Source organism: Ictidomys tridecemlineatus, chromosome 10, assembly GCF_052094955.1.
Source record: "Ictidomys tridecemlineatus isolate mIctTri1 chromosome 10, mIctTri1.hap1, whole genome shotgun sequence".
NCBI lineage: Eukaryota > Metazoa > Chordata > Mammalia > Rodentia > Sciuridae > Ictidomys > Ictidomys tridecemlineatus.
Genome location: NC_135486.1, coordinates 70,827,798 through 70,849,902, shown reverse-complemented (window position 1 = coordinate 70,849,902; position 22,105 = coordinate 70,827,798).

Sequence of the window (22,105 nt, the reverse complement as noted above, 5' to 3'; positions counted from 1 at the left end):
AAATAGAGCTGAGGATGTAGTTCAGTGGCCCAGTGCTCCTGAGTTCAATATCAGGTACCAAAAAAAAAAAAAAAAAAAAAAAAAAGAAGAAGAAAGAAAGAAAAAGAAACATTTAATTGGTTCTTAAGCCAATTATCAGCATGATCTGGAGGGTTTGTTAAACTACAGATTTCTGGGCCCCACCCCCACAGTTCCCAATGATTAAGTCTCAGAGGATGCCTAAGAGTTTGCATTTCTTGTAAGTTCCAGAAGGTGCAGGTTGGGTGTCGGGAGGAGCCACACTTTGAGAACCACTTTTCTAATCTACTGCCTTTTCCTGTGCACCATCTTCTTTCATTTTAGTTTCTAGACTCATTTGAATTGATGGCCTTTGAAGTCTAGTGTTCTAAGGAGCCCTCTGTGGGAATCTAAGAGAATTAGGCATGTCAGGCCTCAGCAGAGGTCCCTTTTCCATTATGGACTGTGTTCCTTCCTTTCCTACTTCCTAGAGAAATTGTTCCAAACTAGGTTTCCTGAGCTGGAGTCCCTGGAAATGGGCTTTGCAGATCTTGGCTGCAAAGAATCTTATTGTGTTTCTCTCTGTTGCCCCTTGTTAGACTTCCAGCTGCAGTCAAGCATCGGAGCCCTGGAAACCAAACACTATAATCATTTGCACTTTGTGCCCACAGATGACCGCTGGTTACCTCTTGCCAGGTGTGAATCATTTTCCTCGTGATGTTCAGAACACTGAAGTAAATGATTGATGAATGGGAGAGATCTAAAGACCTTGGATAAATCTCTCTCATATCTATGAATCCTTGAGGACAAGCCACCTTGAATTGTGTTGTTGCCTTATTTCCAAACCATTCAAGGCCCTTGTAAAGTTGCCCCGAGCAGTAGTCGTAAGAGCTGTTCCATTTTGCACATGGGAAAATACTAAGAAGCAGAAGAAAAATTTAACTTGCCGAAAAAGTTCCTCTGGCTAACGGTCCCTGCAGTCAGGGCCTTGGCACGTCACTGTGAACGCCAGGATGGAACACCCCATATTGGGAAGCCATTGCTTCCTAAAGAGTGGAGGGTGGAGACAGTTCCTCTACCTTCTGGCAATAACCTGGAGTGAGTCCTTGGTGGTATGCTCTTTTTTTTCAAGAGGTCCTTTGGCCCAAACTAGGACATCTGGTCCTTTAGGAAAACAGGACATTCACCTGGGCTAGTGGTGTGCTCCCAGTCTCCTGAGCTGCTGAGATTGCATGTGTGTAACACTGTGCCCGGCTTCTAGGGGAGTCGTTTCTAAGATGCTTCTTGATCACCCACTCTAATCTGTTTCATGTGGAAGTGCTTACTGAGAAGGCAGGACTTCTCTGAGCCCAGGCTTTGCTTTTTCCAAACCAGAGCTGACACCCTGCAGATACCCGCCCCCAGTGCTGTGGGGTACAAGGTGCAGTAGGAAGTCCGTAAGCCCCCAGACCCAAAGAGCTGAGTCCTCCAGGGACACAGCCTGGTGGTCTCTCTGTTCTTTCCCATCACTCCTGCCCATCCCCAGAGTGGGTCTGGGCTGAGGACAATTCAGCATGATAGTGAAGGAGAACTGAAAGGGAAAAGAGGGATCTGCACCCTCCAGGCCTCTCCTTGAGTTTGGGGGTGTCTGGATGGTGCTCTGGGTTTCTGGTATCACCCATCTTGGCAGCGCTCTGGGAAGCCCGTCTTGGACATGGCCTCTTCCTGTCCAGCTCTTTCCTTACTGATGTTCTCTCTTTTCAACTTGGCCTTTTTTAAAAAAAAAAAAAACAACACTACATTTCTGGGTATGTTTTTTATGGAGTGAACTGTGTCTCTACACCATTCACCTTTTGGAGCTCTGACTCCCCATGTGACTGAATTTGGAGGTAGGGTCTTTAAGGAGATAGTGAAGGTTAAATGTGGTCATAAAGGCAGGTCCTGATCAGATAGGATCTGATGTCCTGATCTTGGACTTTCAGACTTCAGAACTGTGGGAAAGTGAGCGCCTATAATTTTAGCCACATAGTCTATGGTACCTTGTAATGGCAGCTGGAACTCACTAGCTAAGACCATGCCTAGAATTCCTAATGGGAGCAGACTTATCTGTTGATTCTGATATTTATGAGTTTGGGGACTGAACATTTTTTTATTTATTATTTTTTGCAGTGCTGGGGATTGAACCCAGAGCTTTGTGCATGTGAGACGAGCACTCTGCCTACTGAGCTATATCCCCAGTCATGGGACTGAACATTTTATTTTTTATTTTTTTATTATTTTTTTAACAGCGAGGCTTGTATTTTATTATTTTAGTAATTCTCAGAGTGAGGCTATGAGGTAGATATTACAATCGGGCTCATTTGTGGAGAAAAACATGGGAATTTAGAGGGACTGAACATTTTAAATTCCAGTGTAATCTGAACACTATTCTCAAACAATCATGTTAACATAATGGGGTGGATTGTGGGTGTGAAACATGTCCAGGTGTTCACTGCCCATCTCTATTTCGTTTTGAAAAATATTTCAGACTGGGATGAAGAGGAGAATCCTCTTGATCTTTCAGGGCTCAAAAATCATTTCCCACCCTGTAAACTTTTCCTCCAAGGTTTTTCCTCAAAGGTGTGAATTCTTCCTGGGCTTACAACTTTACCCAAAGCACTTGATTTTCAATTCTATAATTCATCTCATACTTGATTCTAATTATTTATGTGTCTGTAAGTTTCTCCATACTGGGAGTGCTTTGAGGATAGGGACCAGGTCCTGCTTCCCATCATCCTGTGCCCAGCACATGGCCTGGCTGGGAGAACAAGCTCTGTAATTTTTTGCTGAATGAGGGGCAGGATGAACAGTGGTTTCTGGGGTCCCTGGCTGCCCCCGCTGTGTGCTGGTCCCCTTCGATCTTCTAACTGTACCTGGCTCTGCACATCTCGGCAATTTTTTCTCTTTCATTTCCAGGTGGACACTGAGCCCTGATGCAGCCATCGGGGAGACCTGGTGCGGGCAGCAGAGGGAACCCATGGAGATGCCAAGGGGTCCAATGGTCAGTGCTTGGTCAGGAGCTTCTGCGGTTAGTGGGTAAATATTTTTGCAGTTTCAAGCTGGAATGTGAATTTCAGTGACTGTGCCGAGTAGATGGGTGAATTAGTAACTGTCCTGAGATGGTTCAGACTTGGGGCAACCAGGACACCTGGGCAGAGAGGCCTGGGATTTCTGATGCAAAGAGCCTGGAGGGAGGGTCTGAGAAGGTATAGCACCAGGCCGCAGCCAGAGTCAGCAAAGGTGGGGACAGAGGGACGACATTTATGTCAGAAGCATGGCCTTCTGCAGTCCCTGATACCTCCACAGCATTGTTCTCACAGCAGGGGCTTCTCCTGCCACTGGTGGAGGCTCAGGGCCTACCTGAGAGACAACAGCAAAGACAAGTGTAGGTATAAATTGTGTATGCAGGCACACATGTGTGTATATGTGTGTGCAGTTAAGATGGTGCCCACTCTGGAGTGCCCACTGTGTCACATCTCCTCACCTCGCCCATTGGGGAAGTGCTGCTCTCTTCCCTAATTTGCACACAGGAAGGTCTAAGAGCTGAAACTTTCCATTCTAAGGCAGAGTGGGTATAGCGGAGGACCTCTGTACCTGACCCACTTTCTCACTGCTTCTGCATTGTGGGGAGGCATGGATCTCTTTGTCTCAACTGTTCTCCTGTGACTTCACCATCCTGGTGGTGGCCTGGCCACAACTCCTCAGGATCTGTTCTCAGAGAAGGGGAAAACCCACAAAGCAAAGGAAAATGGCTCATTATGCTCCTTATTCCTGGAAATGTATTTTTTTTTTACTTTAATAAGAACTTGCTGGAGGCACAGCTCTTTGAGGGACCCCTATGATATAGTGGGACCTGGTCCCTTGGCTTTTATGACCTCTATTCCTATTACTCAATTCAAGAAGTAATTTCTTAATTATTCAATTACCTTGTTAATTGAGTAAATAGGGAAAATTATTCAATTACATGTTCTCAATTGTAGTTATCCCACTGTGCTATAGAACATTAGGAATTATTCCTCCTATCCCACTGCACCCCTGTACCTTAATAAAGCTAGCTTTTAAGTGTTGCCAACAAGCTCCTTTAAACCCAGGGTTTTCTGTGTCTTTGGTTTTCATGAATGAGCCAAAGGCTCATCCCAAAGTATTTTACAGCCTCTAGATAGGTACAAATTTATAGTCTTAATTCGTTGATGTACAGGCTTCCTTAATGTTGCTGATTGTGACCCTGGGAAGGGGTAAGGTGTAGGTAGGGGTCAAGCTGGTAGGCAGCCCAGGCCCGATTTGCACGCAGCCTGTTGTTTAGATGTTTGGTCACACGATGGCGCTGGGACACCAGCCTGGCCTGCGGAAGGGACTCCCGTGGGGGGCAGGTCAGCTCTGGTGCTGTCTAGACCTGGGCTGACCTAGCCTGTGTCTACAAGGCCTCTGCTCTCTCAACCCTCAACAACCCTTGTGACTCCATGGCACTGTTGCAGGAGATGGAGACTCGGCACAGGCTGTTAAGTGACTTCAGAATCTGGAGACTAGACCTTTCCACCTTCCTGCTGCCAAGCCTGGAGGAACTGCTGAGTTTGGGTAAAAAAAAAAAAAAGAAAAAAAAAAAAAAAGAAAAGCAGGAGAATAGACCCCCCACCCCCTTCCCCCAGAACAAATTCCACTCATTCACTCCAGCACTTGTAGTCACCGACAATAACTCTCAGGTGGCTTTGTTCAGACGCCATTGCAACCAGCAGTTGTGATTAGTGGCTTATTTATAGTGCGTCTAGAACGCTGCTGTGGATTCTGTCGCATTTAGACCTCTCAGTGCCTTGACATCTGGCCCCTTGTTTAGGGTGCAGTCAGCATGGTGCTGCTGTGGAGTTCTGGGGTCTCCCCACCCCACCCACCCCATGCTGGAGTGGTTCTGTAGGTCTGGGGCGGGGTGGAATATGCATCTTTTAGTCACCCAGGGGGAAAATAATGCTGTAGAAATGTGTTGAAGGAATGAATCATTTTTATTAGTGGGTTTTCCCTCCACCCCCTACTCTGTATCCTTTTGATTACCTTTTTCTTTCTTTCTTTCTTTCTTTTTTTAGATTGTATTTTTTTAGATTGTATCAACCCTGACCCTAACCTGCCTTCTCGGTGGCACCTTCTGCTTGGTACCCTGAAATTCTGGGAAGAGAGATGTAAAAATAGCAATTTTTCTGAACCAGTGTTTTCCTATCTTCTGTTTAGTCTGAGGCGGTGTCTTCGGCATTTCCCAGGCTGCGGTCACTGTGGAATGCTGGTGGTGCCCCCAGTGCCTCTCTGTAACCCTGGCCACACGTGCCCCGCCTGCTCCTGCTGTCACCTCCAGGAGGGGGTAGTGGGTGTCACCAAGCATAGGGTGTCTCAGGGGCTCCTGGCATTTCTTTTGTCCTAGTGGGCTCTAGAGGCCAGAAGCTAAACTCTGACTCTGTGCTATTCCAAGCAAATGAGAAACTATTGGCTCAAGGTGGATGACATGCTGCCTCAGCTCTGCACAGTCCAGGACACAAGAGGAGACCAGAGTCTCCTCCAGGACCCTCTCTCCTCCCGCTTTCCCTTCTCTGTCTCCTTTGCTCATCAACCCTGATCCTAACCTGCCTTCTTGGTGGCTCCTTCTGCCTTCCTTTTGTTGCTCCTGGGACTCTGTGGCCTGTGGGCCACCCCAGCATCCCTGTTCACAAGGCTAAGGGATCCTGTCCAAGGCCTCCCTGCAAGATGAAGCCCCCTCAGGGGGCTGGACCACTTTCCCGACAGCCTGCGCAATCTCCTTCCCCCTGCAGGCCCCAAACCCAGTCACAACAAGTTCACAGAGAAGGAAAAAGGCAAAAAACTAAAAACATGCATCTTGGCCTCAGAACAAACCCAGAAGTGGATTCACTTCCAAACCACTTTCAGCAATGATGTCAAGAGCCCTGGATGCCTGGGCTGTGGGGCTCTGCTTCAGTGGGGTCTTCCCTGTCCTAGGAGAAAGGGGCTGCGTGAGGGGCATGGGAATCGGGTAAGGAGAAGGGAGGGGATGCCCGATGGAGGAGGGCTGAATGTTTTGCCTCTGGCTGGTGCTTCCCACACGAAGCCTTCCAAGGGGAGGAAATGTGTCTGGAGGAACAGGCTGCATCCTCCCGGCTGAGGGCAGGCGAGCCTTCAGTCCCCTGTTCCCACCACCCCTTCCTCACCTCCAGGCAACCTCAACCTCTCTGATGAGGGCCTGGCAGGGTTTTTTTTCCTGTTAACTCCTTCCACATGTTCTGCTCAAGGCCTGTGCAGTTTAGCTATTTATTCTCAGGTCCCAGCGCGTGGGGCCCAGGCTCCCTAACCCAAGTCTTCTGCTTCCTTCTGAATGGGATTTCCTCTTACTCCTCTGCGGTGTTGAGCAGCAGTGGCCTTGGGCCTGTGCTGGGGCTTGGAGACATTATACTCCCCATGGTGTGGAGGCTGACCCTGCGGTGGGCAGGAGAGCGAGCGATCCTGCAGGAGGAGAGGTCTCACCGATAGCCAGCTCTGTGTTGCTATAATCTGTGAGAGTTGGGGCTGGGTACTGAAACTGAGCAGTCCCTTCTTTGAAACTGAGCAGTCCCTTCTTAACACAGTGTTGCGAAGTCCATTAGGTTCAGACAGAAGTTGTCCAGAGACTACCTTTAACAGGAGAAGGGGTGGATTCATGTATTCATTCATTCATTCACTCCCTACTTCATTCATTCATTCACTGGCTTATCCGTCATTTCAGCATTGAATAGGGACCTACACTCTTCCAGTTTCATTCTGGAGATTGACAGGTGGGCTGTTTCAGACAGCTGGCTTGAAACAGAATGGGGCTCTGTGCATGGGGACCTGGAAGCTCTGCCAGGCTACAAAACCACAGGGCCAAGTGCAGGGCTGGAGCCTTGACCCTCGGCCAGCAGAGGCCGCAGCTGTTACTGATTACCCGCCTGCCTTGGCCTGGAGTGCTGGGAGTCCTTTCTCCAAAGAGGAAATGCTAAAGCTCCCAAAATGTGTGGCAAAAAAGTTCAGGCTTGTGGTTTCACAGAACCAGCCAGGGCTCTGCCTTCACGGCATTTGCCCAGTCAGCTGCCCGTTACAGTCCACCCACCCAGTGTACTGGCCCCAGACAGCTGCTCCAAGGGCTCAGGCAGTGGCTGCAGGCGTTTCTTATTCTCTTTTCTTTTTCTTTGTGTTTGGTTCCAGGGAATTGAAGTCAGGGGTGCTTAACCACTGAGTCAGATCTCCAGCCCTTTTTATTTTGAGACATAGTCTTACTAAGTTGCTTAGGGTCTCACTAAGTTGCAGAGGCTGGCTTGGAACTTGGGATCCTCCTAACCCAGCCTCCTGAACCGCTGGGATTACAGGCGTGGGCCACCATGCCCAGCTCTTGTCCTTCTTTCTAACACTAGCTGCTTATTAAGGCTCAGTAAGAACTGACCTCCCCACTATATTTGAGAAATCAGTTGCCATCCCAGATGAGCCTTTCTGAGGCTCTGCTTCCTCATCAGGAATGTGGGATAGTTGTACTTCCTACTTCCAAAAAATAAAAGATAATTGTTTTTTTTTTTTTCTCCCTAAGATAGTGTCTTGCTATGTTGTCTAGGTTGGCCTTGAACTTGAGATCTTCCTGCCTCAGCCTCCTAGTCACTGGGATTATAGGTGTGTGCCCCCGTGCCTGGCTGAGGGCACTAGCTTGCTTGATGGTTTTGGAGTTGCTGGGTTTCTCTGGGTCTTCTACTTGCTCTGTATCTATGACCTCTGTAGGATGAGCTGCCAGAGTCTTCCTGCCTCTGTTTTTGCCATATTCTGTCAATACTCTGATAAAAGCTCTTGGTCTTCAGGGTAAACCTGAAATTCCTTCATATAGCGTCAAAGGCCCTGCCTACGTTTCCCGTCCCTTCTGGTGTCGGCCATGGGGAAGCCAGTCTTCCCTGGCTTAGCTCACCCTCCGCCACTCCTCCTGTTCTATTGCTGCCCCCCCCCCGCCCCCCAGCAGTCCTTTGCTGCTCTCACAGTGTACACAGCTGTCCTCATCTACCTGCCCCAGTGGCTCTTTAGGGAAGTGACCCTTCAGAAACATTTTCCATTCCTATTGGACATTGTGGAAGGCCAGGCATGAGTGACCATCTCCCAGATCAGTGATGGAAACCAGAGATGAGAAGGGATTTACCATCCATTATCAAGAAAATCAACAGGAGAGATGGAACTGGAGCCCAGGCCCATCGAGTGTGGGGTAGAGTTGTTTAGGAAGCCTCTGGGGCTCCCTACCCACAGCCACCTGAGTACACTGAGAAGCCAGGAAAAGAAAACCCTCTAAGCTGGGGGCAGACAAAGGATCCTCAGAGTCCAAGATACTGTACTCCCCCATAGTACATTCCTTACCAAGGAAACCTGCCTTCCCCCTCCCTTGATCCTTATATCCAGACAGAGTGAGGGAATGCATAAAATAACAAAACATGTATCCTCCCCCAAGTCCCCAGACATCCTTTATGACAGTTTTCTGAAGGATTAAATGATTGGTGGGGACCACACAATTTTAAACTCTGCTCACGTGATCAGACCTACATCTGATCCCGAGGGGAGAAACCCAACAGCCTGAGAAGACGAGAGAACCAGTCAATGGAAATTTGGCAAGCTCCGCGGGCTGCTGGTGGTGGCTGCAGCCAGACAGGAAAAGTGAGACGGTGTGAGCAGAAATGGCTGGAAGGAGAAGGCTTTTCCAAAAAAATTACAGAGGGATCTTCTTCCAAGGGCCTGGGGGCCTCTGCAGACATGATCTCATTACTCCCCCAAAGTCTCCTTGGGACTGGGGGCCAGGGGTCTCTGCTCAATCTTAAGCTCAAAGAAAATGCAAAACTTCACCGACTTTCCTACATTTTCTGATTTCAAGCTTGGCTCTGAAGTTGGCTCACCGGCAGTGGAGAAAGTCCCCCTGACATCTGATGACATCAAGCTTCAGGGGTTTGTAAAAATACTTGAATCCCTGAGGACAAAAGTGACTGGGGCTAGGGAACTAGCTGTTCAAAAGAAATTATTTCATTCGGTACCTGGAGGCCAGGGCTGACTGTCTCAATTTGCTTTGATAGGAAGAGAGGGACTAGGACTCAGCACAGTGGAGGGGGATGAGAGGTGCCTGGTGTTGCCGGTGGAGAACATTTTGGGATTGACCTGCTAGTGTTTTTGAGTCTTTTCTATGCCTTGAGCACTTGACTAGATGCCTATGGGTACAGGGTGTGTCGGAGCTGAACTTTATCAGCAAGTGGGAGACAGATTCAAGTGCTCAAGGAGGGTCGTGGAGTTGGTGTAGAAGAAGAGAGTTTGGCAGCCATGGGTGGTCCGGGAAGGTTTGGAGGAGCTATTGTTACTAGCCAGCTCCCATCAATGAATGCCAACTATATGCCAGGCGCTGGACTGAGTGATCTAGACACATCATCTCATTTAATCTTCATGACAATCTGGGGGCTGCTTCCTATTTGCTGCCCAAGCACCTTATCAGGTGCAGGCCATTGACATTCTTTGAGTGCATGGTTGATAACAAAGCCTCCTGCAAAATAAAGAGGTAGAACTCATGGGAGAAAAGTAATTATGAACTGATTTAATGTCAAGATTTGAACCCAGGGCCTTGTGCATTCTAAGCACATCTCTACCACTGAGCTACACCCCTACTAGGAGAAAAGTAATTCATCCCAGCTGCTGAGTATATGACCAGGGGAATCAGAATCAGAAGCCAGGACCCCAGTGGTTAAGAGCCCCAGCCTCAATTCTAGGTAGTCCAGCCAGACTGGAATATGCCCTTGAGTCACCCTGTGTCTTCCTATGCATTGATTTGAAATGAGTTTAAAAATATTTATTACAGAGCTGGAGGTGTAGAGATGTAGCTCAGTGGCTGAGTGCTTGAGTAGCATGAGCAAAGACCTGGGTTCAATCCCCAGCACAGAAAGAAAAAAAAATTACTGGAGCTATTGGGAGAACTAAATCAAATAATATATAAACCTGTTTAGCCCAGGACTGGCATAGAGTTATTATTGAATACCTTATTGTTATTCTTATTTTGTTTTTAGCAGTACTAGGGATTGAACCCAGAGCTTCACACATGCTAGGCAGACGAGCTGCATTTCTAGCTCTTTTATCTTTCATTTTGAGCCAGGATCTAAGTTTCCCAGGTAGGCCTCAAACTTGCCATGTTCTGCCTCAGCCTGAGCTTACAGGCAGACACCACACACCTGGCCAAATTAATTATTATTTAATGAGTTTTACTCTAGTGCTGTGTCTATGAAAGCCCATTTGAGGAATGCTGCATGTTATCAGGTAGCTTTTTATCATTCCTCCTTTGGGAATCACTTCTTCATTAACTTTGGAGTAGGCTTCAAAGTCTTCCCACATCATTACAAAATGACTTGTTTGGGAACCGAAGGCTTTTTAGCATATACATTCATGTTTTTGAGTGAAAACAGGCCTAACTAAACCCCCTATGTGTGATTTCAGATAGAGTCTAGATAGAACCGGCTAATTGTGGTCACTGAACAACATGAGAATAAATGACCAAATGCTTGTAGGAACCCACCTTATCTAAGTACTCTCAAAAACAAAATAAATATTCATGCTAAAGATGAAAGAAAAGGAAGAAATAGCTGAAACATCACAACCAAGAAGAATGAAAACCAATTGCTAAGTGGAGTGCCATTCGAATCTCAGAGTGGTAAAAATATCTGTTAACTTTATGAAGATTGTGTACTTTCATTGAGTTGCCGTAGGAGAACATTAGTTGAATCTTAGCTTCGGCTATGAAATCTGAGATCTGTGAAACTCCAGTACTAGCCGGGGCTCGCAGCTGAAGTGCAGGTGGGGAAGGGGTGCGGACTGTGGAGAAAAAGGTGCCAGCAGACACTCCCTTGGAAAAGTCCTCCTCTGTTCCAATTCCCAGTATTTATTTTGGCTTTAGGCAGCAAACTCCTCTGGGGAGAGAGAAACCTAGTGGAACAGAGTCAGGGAGGAGGCATTTGAAAACCACAGGGTTAGTGATGAGATGGTACAAAACACACCGAACCAAAATACTGAGCTTAGGGTGGGTCGGTTATGTGGATTTCTGGATTGTTCCATGATTGCCAAGGCCAGTGGGTAGAGCTAAACACAGCCAGGGTCCTGCTTCCTGGATGACCTCCATTTCCTGAAAAACCTTCCATAAAGTGGTCCCAAAGTTTAGTTAAATGGCCATGAGCTCCCTCCCTTCCCCCTACAACATAAGCAGCAGCTTTGAAGTTGATGAATTTCCCTATGATAAGCAAGGCTTCCGAAGAAAGACCAGTGGAGGCTTTTGTTTGCCTGAGAGTAGAGTGGCACAGACGTGACCTAGCCTTCTCTTGTCCCCAGGGATGTCCATCTAAGTACTCAGACTGGCAAAGCAGCATGTCTCTCAACTGCAGCCTCCAATCCTTCACAGCAGCTGGGGTTCATCTGGAATAGGACAAGGTCAGAAGCAGCCCCATGGTCACAGCCTGGACTGGGGCCTTCCACTGATCCTTGTGAACATGCATGAATTGTTTTACTGTCTACAGGAAGGAGAAGTAGAGACCTGGTCAGTCTGCTATGGGGCTCAGTATGGAGAAGAACTTTTCCAGGTGCAGGGACTGTGAATGACCAGGTACTGTCTCTCTGGGAGCTGTCCATCCTGCAGACCTCCACCACAGTTCTGTGGGACCTGTAAACACAACCCACAAGCCGCTGGCCCCTCTTATAAGCATGGTTTTCCAAGACTCCATGGGTTGTGTACTTGTTTGCATTGTATTTACTCATCAGCAAGGCTAGGGGTCTGCCTGTCCCTCAGCTTGCTAGGTTCCTCACACATTTGGACGTTGGGCACCAGGACCTTAAGTGAATAAAATTCAAGTCCTCATACTATAGTTTAGATTATGAATATCTCCCCAAAGCCCATATTTTAAGGGCTTGGTCTCCAGTGTGGCACTAGTAGGAAGTGGTAGAATCTTTAAGAAGTGGGGGCCTAGTGGGAGGTCTTTAGGTGATTCGGGGTGTGTCTTTGAAGGTGGTTGTGGAACCCCAGCCTTCCTCTTTTTTATGCTTTCTGGCTTCGAAGTGGGAAGGTTTGTTCTTCCATATGCTCCCACCATGATGTGCTGCCTCAATGCAAGTCCAAAACAACCAGGTCAACTGAATATGGATTGGAACCTCTAAGACTATGAGTCAAAATAAACCTTTTCTTTTTATAAGGTAATTCATCATGTTTCCAAGTAAACCCCAAAGCAGCCCAGATTTCTGGGACTGGCCAACTCTTTAGACTGTTGATGTGCAAAAAGAAATAGATATGGACTTGGTTTCTCCACCCCACTTCTCTTTTCTATTCCTACCACCTTTCAATGTGACTTGAAGGCAAGCTTTTCCTCTTAGCTGGGCTTGGGTTTCTACCTCGAGGGCTGGGATGTGGCCTAGTCATCTTTGTATATTCAGGGACTAGCATAAAATTGAGCACAAACTAAGTTCTCAAATGTTGAGTGAAGAATAAATGAGGGACAGGAAATAACAGAGAGAAGGAAAGACAGAGAAGTTGCCCACAGAGGGCGTGCAGGGTAGGGACATGGAGGTGGGAGGGGGTTGGCAATTTGGCTGGTGAAGGTAGACTGTTCTTTGTTCTCATCTTTCTGATGCTATTTGGAAACCTAATAGATTTCCTTTTTGGAGTCTTTCCTAGATTTACTAAAGAAGGCCAAGAGAGAGGGAATTACCCAGAGAGACAACAGGTGTCTCTTCTCAGTTGTCAGGAGTTGAGGCTGAGAGAGGAGGATAGGACCTTCAGACTCTTGCTTTCTCTCCCTTGGCTGAGAGACTGAGCCTTCACGCTGGCAAAGCTGGCACAGAGAAGCAGACCTTTCATTCTCCATGGCAGAGCTGCTGCCTTCTGGGAACTTGTGTTAGACACGTACCACAGTACCACATGCACACAAGAATGTATAGTCCAGGAACACCAACAATAGACCTGTGACACAGGGCTGACGTGTTCACCCTTCACTCGGTGCTGGGTGAACCAGCACCCAGAGCCTGGGGGGTGCCTGGAGGGTGAAGATGAGGTGCAGACGAGGCTTGTCAATGGGCTGTTCTGGTGCTAAAGTGACTGGACATGGATCCTGGTTCCCAAGTGGCTTTAGCATTGATGAGCAGAAATGAAGACTACCAAAGTCTACAAAAATATTCTGATTAACAATATGCCTTAGGGGCTGTGAATAAGACGAAGAACTTAGGGGCTCAGTGAATCTGTTTGGCTGTTGAATTGGTTCTATCCACATATAGAACAATCATTCACTTAAGATATATTCTGTGCACTCTCACCATGATGTGCAGAACTGGACCAGGGTCTGGGATATAGAAAGGAACAAGGCAGATTTGGTACCTGCCCTCAGGGACATTAGCATCCTTCCATGCCCACATCTGTATATTGATTGAATACAAACATTACACCATAGCTTGCACATTTCGAGTTCTTACACAAATAATTTCCCCAAGTACACAAACCAAAAGAAAGAAGCTCTGTTATTTAACCTAGATCCATCAGAGATGGATGGGTTCTTGGAGATCAACCAGGGAGTGCTTCTTTAGGTCCTAAAAGTAGCCTGGTGAAAATATAGTAAAGGATTAACAGATTTAGGAGATGCAGCTCCAGGTCTGAATGCAAACCTAGGACCTGTTCCACTGTTGGAGCCTGTCCTGGATGGGGAATGGCCAGCCAGACCAGCCGTCACTCAGGTGGTGAGGAACAGCTCAGAGTCGGGCAAAACCATGCTGCCCCCTAGGTGGGCAGTAAGTGGAGGTCCAGCAGGGGAGGTTGGACTCTGCTCAGCTCTGCCCCTGAGTATGGAGAGAGGCCTGCTTTTCTTTTCTGGGTCTTGGTTTTCTCACTTTTAAAAAGAATGCACCAGTCCTGCCACATTCCTTCTCTCACCTGTCCAAAGGTGAATGAAAACAATCGAGCAGCGTGCACAGGTTCCCAGAAGGGAGAAAAATAGGGGAAGCTGAGATATGACTCAGGGTCCTTCATACCTTTTAAATATTAAACTGTGCCAGAAAGCCCTCCCTTTTTTCTTCTTGGCTTCGAATTCCTGAACTGCCAAACAAGGGCTTGCCTCACACTTCCTGACCATGTACTCTCCCCTCACAACTCCGAGGGACACCTTGGTGATTGCTGTGGGTCATGGCTGTTGAACCTGTGCTTGCAAGTGCTTAGTGACTAAACAACTGTGTGTTGACAGCGATGAGATAAGCAGCCCCTCCCATCTGCCTTACGGCTCTAACAGCGCCTTTGTGATCACACAGTTCAATAAGTGAACCTAGAACTTTCTAGGTCAGGAGTGTGAAAGGATCAGGCACTCCAGCAGCCCCGGATATGAGGCAGGGACCAGGGTGACTCATTGGCCACAGAAAGGGACAGAGAAATTATTTTTCTCCCCAAACATTACATTATGGTGTAATGTTTGTATTCAATTTTTTTAAAGAGAGAGAGAGAGAGAGATGAGAGAGAGAGAGAGAGAGAGAGAGAATTTTAATATCTATTTATTTATTTTTTTTAGTTTTCGGTGGACACAACATCTTTGTTTGTATGTGGTGCTGAGGATCGAACCCGGGCCGCACACATGCCAGGCAAGCGCGCTACGGCTTGAGCCACATCCCCAGCCCCTCTCCCCACTTTTCTCTCTCTTTATTTTCTATAATCTGTTTTGTTAATTCATAACTGTACATACGGGGTCCAGTGTGATAGTTCCTATTTATATACAGTGTGCATCGGTCAAATCTAACCACCCTTCTTCCATCTTCCCTTGCCACGATCCCTGGCCCCTTTCCTATCCCTAGTACTCATTATTCAACTTTCAGGTTGACATTTATTTATTTATTTAGCATTACATGTGGTTCTTGTCTTCCTGTGTCTGGATTATTTCATTTAACATAATCTCCCCAATTCCATCCATTTTGCTGCAAATGGGAGAGAGGAGTTCTGAGTGGCAGATAGCAGGTACTGTATCTCCTGGAAAGGGAGGCCCCCCCTTCCCAGCTCCCCCCTTGAGCTCTAAGACATTTTTCATTCTAATCTCAGTTCACTTCCATGGATCTTAGAGCAGACTAATCAAACCTGGTGACCTGGTGATTGGTACTTTTCATTTGTCTAGTCTCTTAAATCCTGGGCTAACATTTGAGTGATCAAGTCATGTATTGCCCCAACTAGGCCCTTTTCAGAGGGCAGGAATGATGCAAGGAGACTGGGAAGGGAGGGTCACCTGAGCTGTAGTGGAGGATATTTGTGTAAGGGGTCCTCTTTCTGGGCCTCAGTTTCCTTATCTGTCAAACGTTATTTTAGTGTGATGCTTCTTGCCTTCAGTTACCCAATACATTTCAGTGGGTTTACAGTAAGTAGCATGTCTCATGTTGGGAGAGTTCATTGCACAGGTTTTAGAATACCTTCTAGAAGACAAGACCTTCTTCGTTGAACTTGCCATTGAAGGACCCAAGCAGTATTGCCAATATGTGAACGCTGGTGATATTTGCCTGCATGGCCCATCGGGTGTTCCCAGGGAAATACTGGACTGTGTTCCTCCTTGTCTGTATTCCTTCTGCTCTTGGAGGAGCAGCAATTTCTCACATCCCCTTTCCCGTAACTCTCCCCACTTGGTACTCTGATGTCCCACCGCCTTCAGCCAAACTAAACCAAACAAAAACACGCTTAAGAAAACTGAAAATGATCTAAGACCCAGAGAGATCTTTCTCCCTTTCGACCTTGCAGGATTTATGGTTCATTTACCACAATGGCCACATTTGAGGTGCCCGCATACATAGCCTTCCCACAGCACTCTGATTTTTGTGAAAGATCTCACAATGGGGGGCTAATACCCTACCTCCTGCCTGCCCCCCAAAAGCCGAACTTCTGAGGCTGAAAGTCTGGCTCAGCAAGGGAAGAAGTGGGTTTGAGAGATAGTTGGGGTGAGAGGGAGGGCTTCCCTGAAAGTTACTTTTTCTTTGTGAAAATGAAGAGACAGCAGTTCTAGAAAGACTCCCCCTTTCACAGTCAGAATTGGGTCCAAATGTACAACTCGTATATGGGAAAGAAAGCAGGCGTAGGTCCAGCTTCTCGCCCTGTCCTGGGGCCCCTGTGGTGTCCAGTGCCTACCTGCAGGATGGAATGGGCTCACCTTTGCTTGTGCATACCTCTTCCCCTCCTCCTGCAGGGCTGGATATTTTCCTTCTGCATACATATTAACTCTAGCTCACGTGACCATAGAAGGGTCAAAAAGTACCTTCCTGCCTCAGTTTCCCCATGGAAAACATGAGAAAAGCTTCTTTATACCAGTCTTAACCCTGAGGACCAAACTGACAGGTAATTTTCCTCAGAGCCCAGTCTTAGAAAACCTCCACCTGCCCAGTTGGTGATGATGTGTGGAGTCTTCATTCCTTGCATTCTTGGATTGGAAATGACAAACAGCACCTCACTGCAGTCTACGTTCAGCTCAACCCCCTTTCCTATGTTGCAAAACTCCCATCATCTACTGAAGAAAAGATGCTACAGCCTGTAACTAGGCCCCTTGCCTACAGGTGTGGGGGGACATTTATTAGGAGGCAGGCTGCGTAAGCAGAGCAACTCATGCCCACACCTGGGCCGTGGCAGTGGGAGCCACTGAAGCAGTGGTGAAGTGGGGACCCACACGGCTCCATCACTGGACACCAGAAGTCACCATTGCTAAAAGTTAAGCTGGAGTGGGATTTACCCAGGAAGACCAACTAGGCACTGGCAGAACCAGAAGGGAACTTAGAGGTCCCCATTCTCTCCTTTGAGTTTATACGGAGGGAGATGGAGGCTCAGGGAGGGGACAAGACTGACTCCCAAAATAAACACTGGAAAGTGATGGAATTTGAATGAGCTTTTGTCTTCTGATCGCCAGTCCTGGGCTTGTCATTACAAATACATCACGTAAGTGGATATACTTGATGCTTTAAAGAATTTATGGCTCCAATAATATGCATTATTTTAAGTCCTGCAAGCAACTCAGACAACACCATCCCTCCCTAACTCTTGGCTTTCTTTGCTGGGATGTGACAGATTCTCATTTGTTGAAGCAATCTGAAGCCAGAGAGGCCATTAGGCATCATTAAGATTCTTAGAGCAACTTCATCAACTTCTGCTAAAGCAGTTCTGAGTACAAATGTCGTATACAGGAGCTGGTTTGCACAGGTGTGGATCTCCCCAAGTCTCAGTGCTGTAAGCAAGTAGGCTGGGATTTGAGAGAAGAAGCTAAAAGACGAATTAACCAAGCCAGCAAGGTCTTCTGGAGGCATCTGGGAATCATTAGGGTCTATGTTAGGGGAAATTGTGGTCACAGAAGAGACAGTAAGAGCACAATGAAGATCTTTATAGGGCTGCTCCACAAGGTCCATGCTCGCTGGTTGGCAAGAGTTTTTTGTTTTTGTTTTAGAGAGCAGGAGCTCAATCTTTCCATTTCCCTTGCCCCGTGTGCTGTATATAACCCTGTAGGCTTGTTTTGAAGCTGGATTTTATTTTTAGGTGCAGATATGTATTGCTTATTAGGTTTTATGAGGAATGGTACTCAGTGTGGCAGATGCCTGTTCTGGAAACTAATGAGGTATTTTCAACTGAGGTTTGGGAATCAAGCTGCATGAGGAGCATTGTTCAAATCCCATACTGATTCTCTCCTTGGGCCTCAGTGTTAGCCCCACATTCCAGGTCTTCCCCAGAAACATGGACACTCTAATGAACACTTCAGTCTTCAACAATTTCACAAATGATGGGACCTGTGCATTGAAACGTTTCAGCAAGTGCCCCCAGTGGTAGCTCTCCTACCCTCTTCCCCTCCAACAAGAACTTGAGCAGATTCCACAGCTTTCTGGTCACTCTTGGTAATTAAAATTTAGTTGCCCAATTTGAAGCTACAATTATGATCTAACTCAAAGCCTCTCTTTGCACCCTGCCTTCAGGAGGCTGTCATGGACATCTGGCAGAGTGGCTCAGGTGGCAATCACATGTGCCTTTTCCTGCCCATTCACCTCTGGGATTGTCTTTTCTCTTGAATTCTAGGCGGTAATTGAAGCAAACCCCTTAAGCATAACAAGCTTAGTTATTGAAAAAAATTCTCTCCTAAAAATTAAGTAAGGGAGAAAAATCATCTCCTTGACCATAGAAAATATTTTCAAATTTCAGTATTTAAGGTCTTTTTATCTGGTCTCGTCCCAAACTCATCCTTCCACGACCTAAACAGTATGAACTCTTTGCCTTATATTCTGAAGTACTGTCTGTGTTAAACTTGATTTATTCCACTCCCAGATATAGCCATATAATTGCCAGTAGGGAAACAGTACACACAGTGTGTAGATAATATTAAGTGGAGTGGTTTTTGAATACAAATGGCACAAATCATATTAATAAGTCCTAGGAAGAGGCCATTTCTTTTACTCCAAACTCATTCAAGCTTAGGATGAGGAGAAGGTGAGTGTATTACAAAAACATTTTCTCTGCATGGCTTGTTGGGGATTCAGATGGCTGCATATGGTGGCGAAAAGGCTCATGAACAAAGGTCATAGTCTGAGATTTTTTCTGGACCAGTTGGTTTCACTTTGCTCTATAACCACAGACTCTTTCCTCAATTCTCCAAGACCTCTTGCAAATGTGTATCCCCAGTCCAAGAATAATCATATGAGAGTATCTGGTCTCTTTCTGTCTTTTCTACCAGGGGCCAGTTACTTCATTTTGGAAGTCAAGCTCATCATTATCTCACAATCTATTACAAATTCCAACCTGTCAGGACATATAATTCAAGATCTGTTGGAGGCTCTGTGACCTGCAGTCTCAGGTGTTAGCTTTTGGGGTAGCTGCTGCTCAGGGTTGTGTCATTTATGGGAGCAGCTCCGGAGGAAGGCCTTAGTTAAGACTTGAAATGTTTTCTTGCTTCATTGAGACTAATTTTTTTTCTTTTTCAGAATGCAAAGAATACCCAGGAAGGTGAATGAGCTTCCTGTGAACACTTCATCAGGAGGGTCAACCCCTAGATGTTGGATCTGTGTAGAGGATAGAACAGGAATAACGTGTTTGGGGCTTAAAGCAGAATACTGATGTAGGACCCCAATCCTTCAGGAGCAAGGGGTTCTATTAAGAGCTTGTTTGCCTAGGGTTGGTTTAGCAGAGGGTATGGAGAAAGGAAGAAGCTTGTGTCCAATGAGATCCTTTGGGGAGAGCTGAGACCAGGAGGGCCAAAAGCAAAGTCAATCCACAAAGTGCCAGAAGCCAACTGCAGCTAGGGAGATAGCCAGATATGGTCCAGGCTGGATGAAAGTGGAGTCTAGAGAGTAAATTAGAAGCAAAGGAGGGGATTCAGTTGATCCTGAGACTGCTTTAAGGATTCCAGCTCCAACTTCTTAGGAAGATGGTGCAATGTCTGGCCAGTATTAGGACTCTTGGGTCCTTGTCTTATAAGGGAGAACCTGGCCAGGAGGAATTTCAGCTGCGTAGGATTGTGTCCCCTGAGATATGGAGGGCACAGTTGTGTTTCACCAGCCTTTCCCAAGAACAAGGCCAACATTGCCAGTATCAACTTGCTCACCCAGTACTGAAAATATTTTCTTGGCAATGCCCCAGTAAATCTGCTGAACATGTTGAGTCTTAACAGTCAAGGGAAAACAAAAAGTGGGGATTGTGTGGGCATTGCTCTTTTCCTGTAGATGAGAACACTTTCTGATGCACCAAGTCAGCTCCAGTATTTACTATGGCTCCTCTTTTTTATCTCAGCTATTTGTATTTCCAATTGTAGTCTGATTCTTTGGGGATTTGAAAGTTTATAGCATTCCTCTATGGCTTACCGGCCATCTTGGGTCTTTATAATTCAGACTAACAGGGAACATTATGGCCCAGACTATCCTGTTCTTCTGAATGTCATCTCAAGTGCTGGAGTGGAATTATGGGCTCTTCCTTCCCTGTTTGCTCTTTTCTTCATTTTCTGTCCCCCGACCCCAACTCTTTCCCAATCTCTCTCCCTCCTCCCTCTTCTCTCATTCCCCAAAATGATAAGATTAAAAAAGTGGTAACAGAACACTAAAATTAGACATACATGACCAATGATTCTTTTTTGGGCAATGGAAAAATAAACCATACCCACATTTCTATCTTTCCCAGGATCTGAAGAACAACCTTGACTATTTGGGCAGTTGGCTATTCCTGGGTACATTTCAGAAATAACTCATGTTTGTTTATTATTGGGTATTTATAACAGTGTTTCAGAGTAGTCCTCCAAGAACCCCACAAGGGAGCGTGGCTTCAGCAATAGCCGGGGACAGGGCAAGGGGGGCTGGAGGAGGGCAGGTTACCATCACCTCCAGGACTTCCAGCCCCACCCTCTCCCTAGCACTTTTGCTTGCGGAGGACAAAACAGGGCTGTGGCTTTCTGAAAAATAAGGCTCTGAACTTTGTTTCAATGCAAGTTTTCCCCGAAAAGACGTCAGAGCCTATATCGGATTACTTTCTTGAATGCAATGGAGCGTGTGCGCAAGCGTGTGCTCACACACACACACACATGCACAGGCTCTGGGCTCAGGCGGAGATTAGTGGTGACATTTCTGGAGGACTAAAAGGATCTTGAATTCCTGAGCAGTCAGCCACAGACCTGAGCAGCCCAGGAATGCTGCCCGTTCCTGGCACTGACATCATCTCTCTCCTCCTAACTCAGGGAGGAGCCCTCTGACCCCAGGTCTTAGGGCAGTTATTTTTAGACGGGACCCTTCCTGTGGCATTCCCCTGGTGTACTCAGGGAGCCATGTTTCAGTGAGGGTCTCTGACTTACTGCATTTCCAGTGTCTGCCTCTGCTGGGGAAAGAACCAGGAGTGAGAGACTTAAAGATGATGGACCTTGGAGCACATCTGGCCAGCATCTTCATTTGGAGATGACACCAGGGAGCTGTCGAATGGCTTGCTCAAGGGCAAAGAGCCACTTGCAAATTTGTTCTCCCTTCTTTCCTACCCTTTCTTGTTGGTCTTTGTCTGTATCAGTGATTCTCAAACATGGTGGTCTCATGACCCATTTGCACTTTGAAAATTTATTGATAATCCCCAAGTCCTCTTGTTTACATGGATCATATCTGTCAAAATACACTGTACTAAACATTTTAAAGCTGAGAAAAAATAAAATGCATATATTAATACGTTTAAAAATATATAAAAACCAGTGTATTAATTATATTTTCACACACACACAAACAAAACAATTAAAAATGTCATTATTTTACATTTTACAAATCTTTTTAAGAGAAGACAATGAGGTTGTTCTACTCCTTTCATATTCAATCAGTTACAAAATTATATGGCATCTGAAAACGTCACTATGAGAGAATGAGAATGAAAGAAGCAACTTATAGTCAGAAGATTATTATAAAAGGATCTAGGATGCTTCAAAGGCCCCTGTATCCCACTTTGAGAAGTGCTGATCTATTGAATATCTGTGTCTGCCTCACCTACAACACGTTTTTGTTCTGGTTCAAACTGTCATTCTACAAACATTCATTGAATAACTACCAGATGTTACACTGGAAATTTAAAGACAAATAACATATGTGTTTCTCAGGAGTGGAGCCTTCTCCCCAACTAGTATCTTTGAGATGCTGACTCTGCCCACTCTACCTCTCCAATTCTCCCAGGGGCTTAGAGTTCTAGGTAACAAAAGTCAGAAAAATGAGCAGGCTGTTTCTACTTCCTATCCTGCCTCAGGTCTCCCTTGAGATTAAATAGATGAATAATAAATGTGTCTGGTAAGAACCCAATAAATGTTGGTATTTTTTGTACAAAATTGGAAGGAAAAGGAAAGGGAAGACTGCAGGAAGAGAAACATCTCTAGAGTTCACATTTCCATGTGCCCCAGGACAAGGACAGCAGCTTCAATGGCTGCCCAAGTCTCTCTCTCAAGCTAAAGTGCAGTGGTGAGAGCATCCCCCAGGTCCTCTCTCTTTCTTAGCCACTCTTCTTTCTTAGAACCCATCATGCATTTCATTCAGACAGTCCACTCCTAGGCTGTTCCTCAGCAGGCTCAGTTGGTGAGATGCATCCTCACCGACCTCA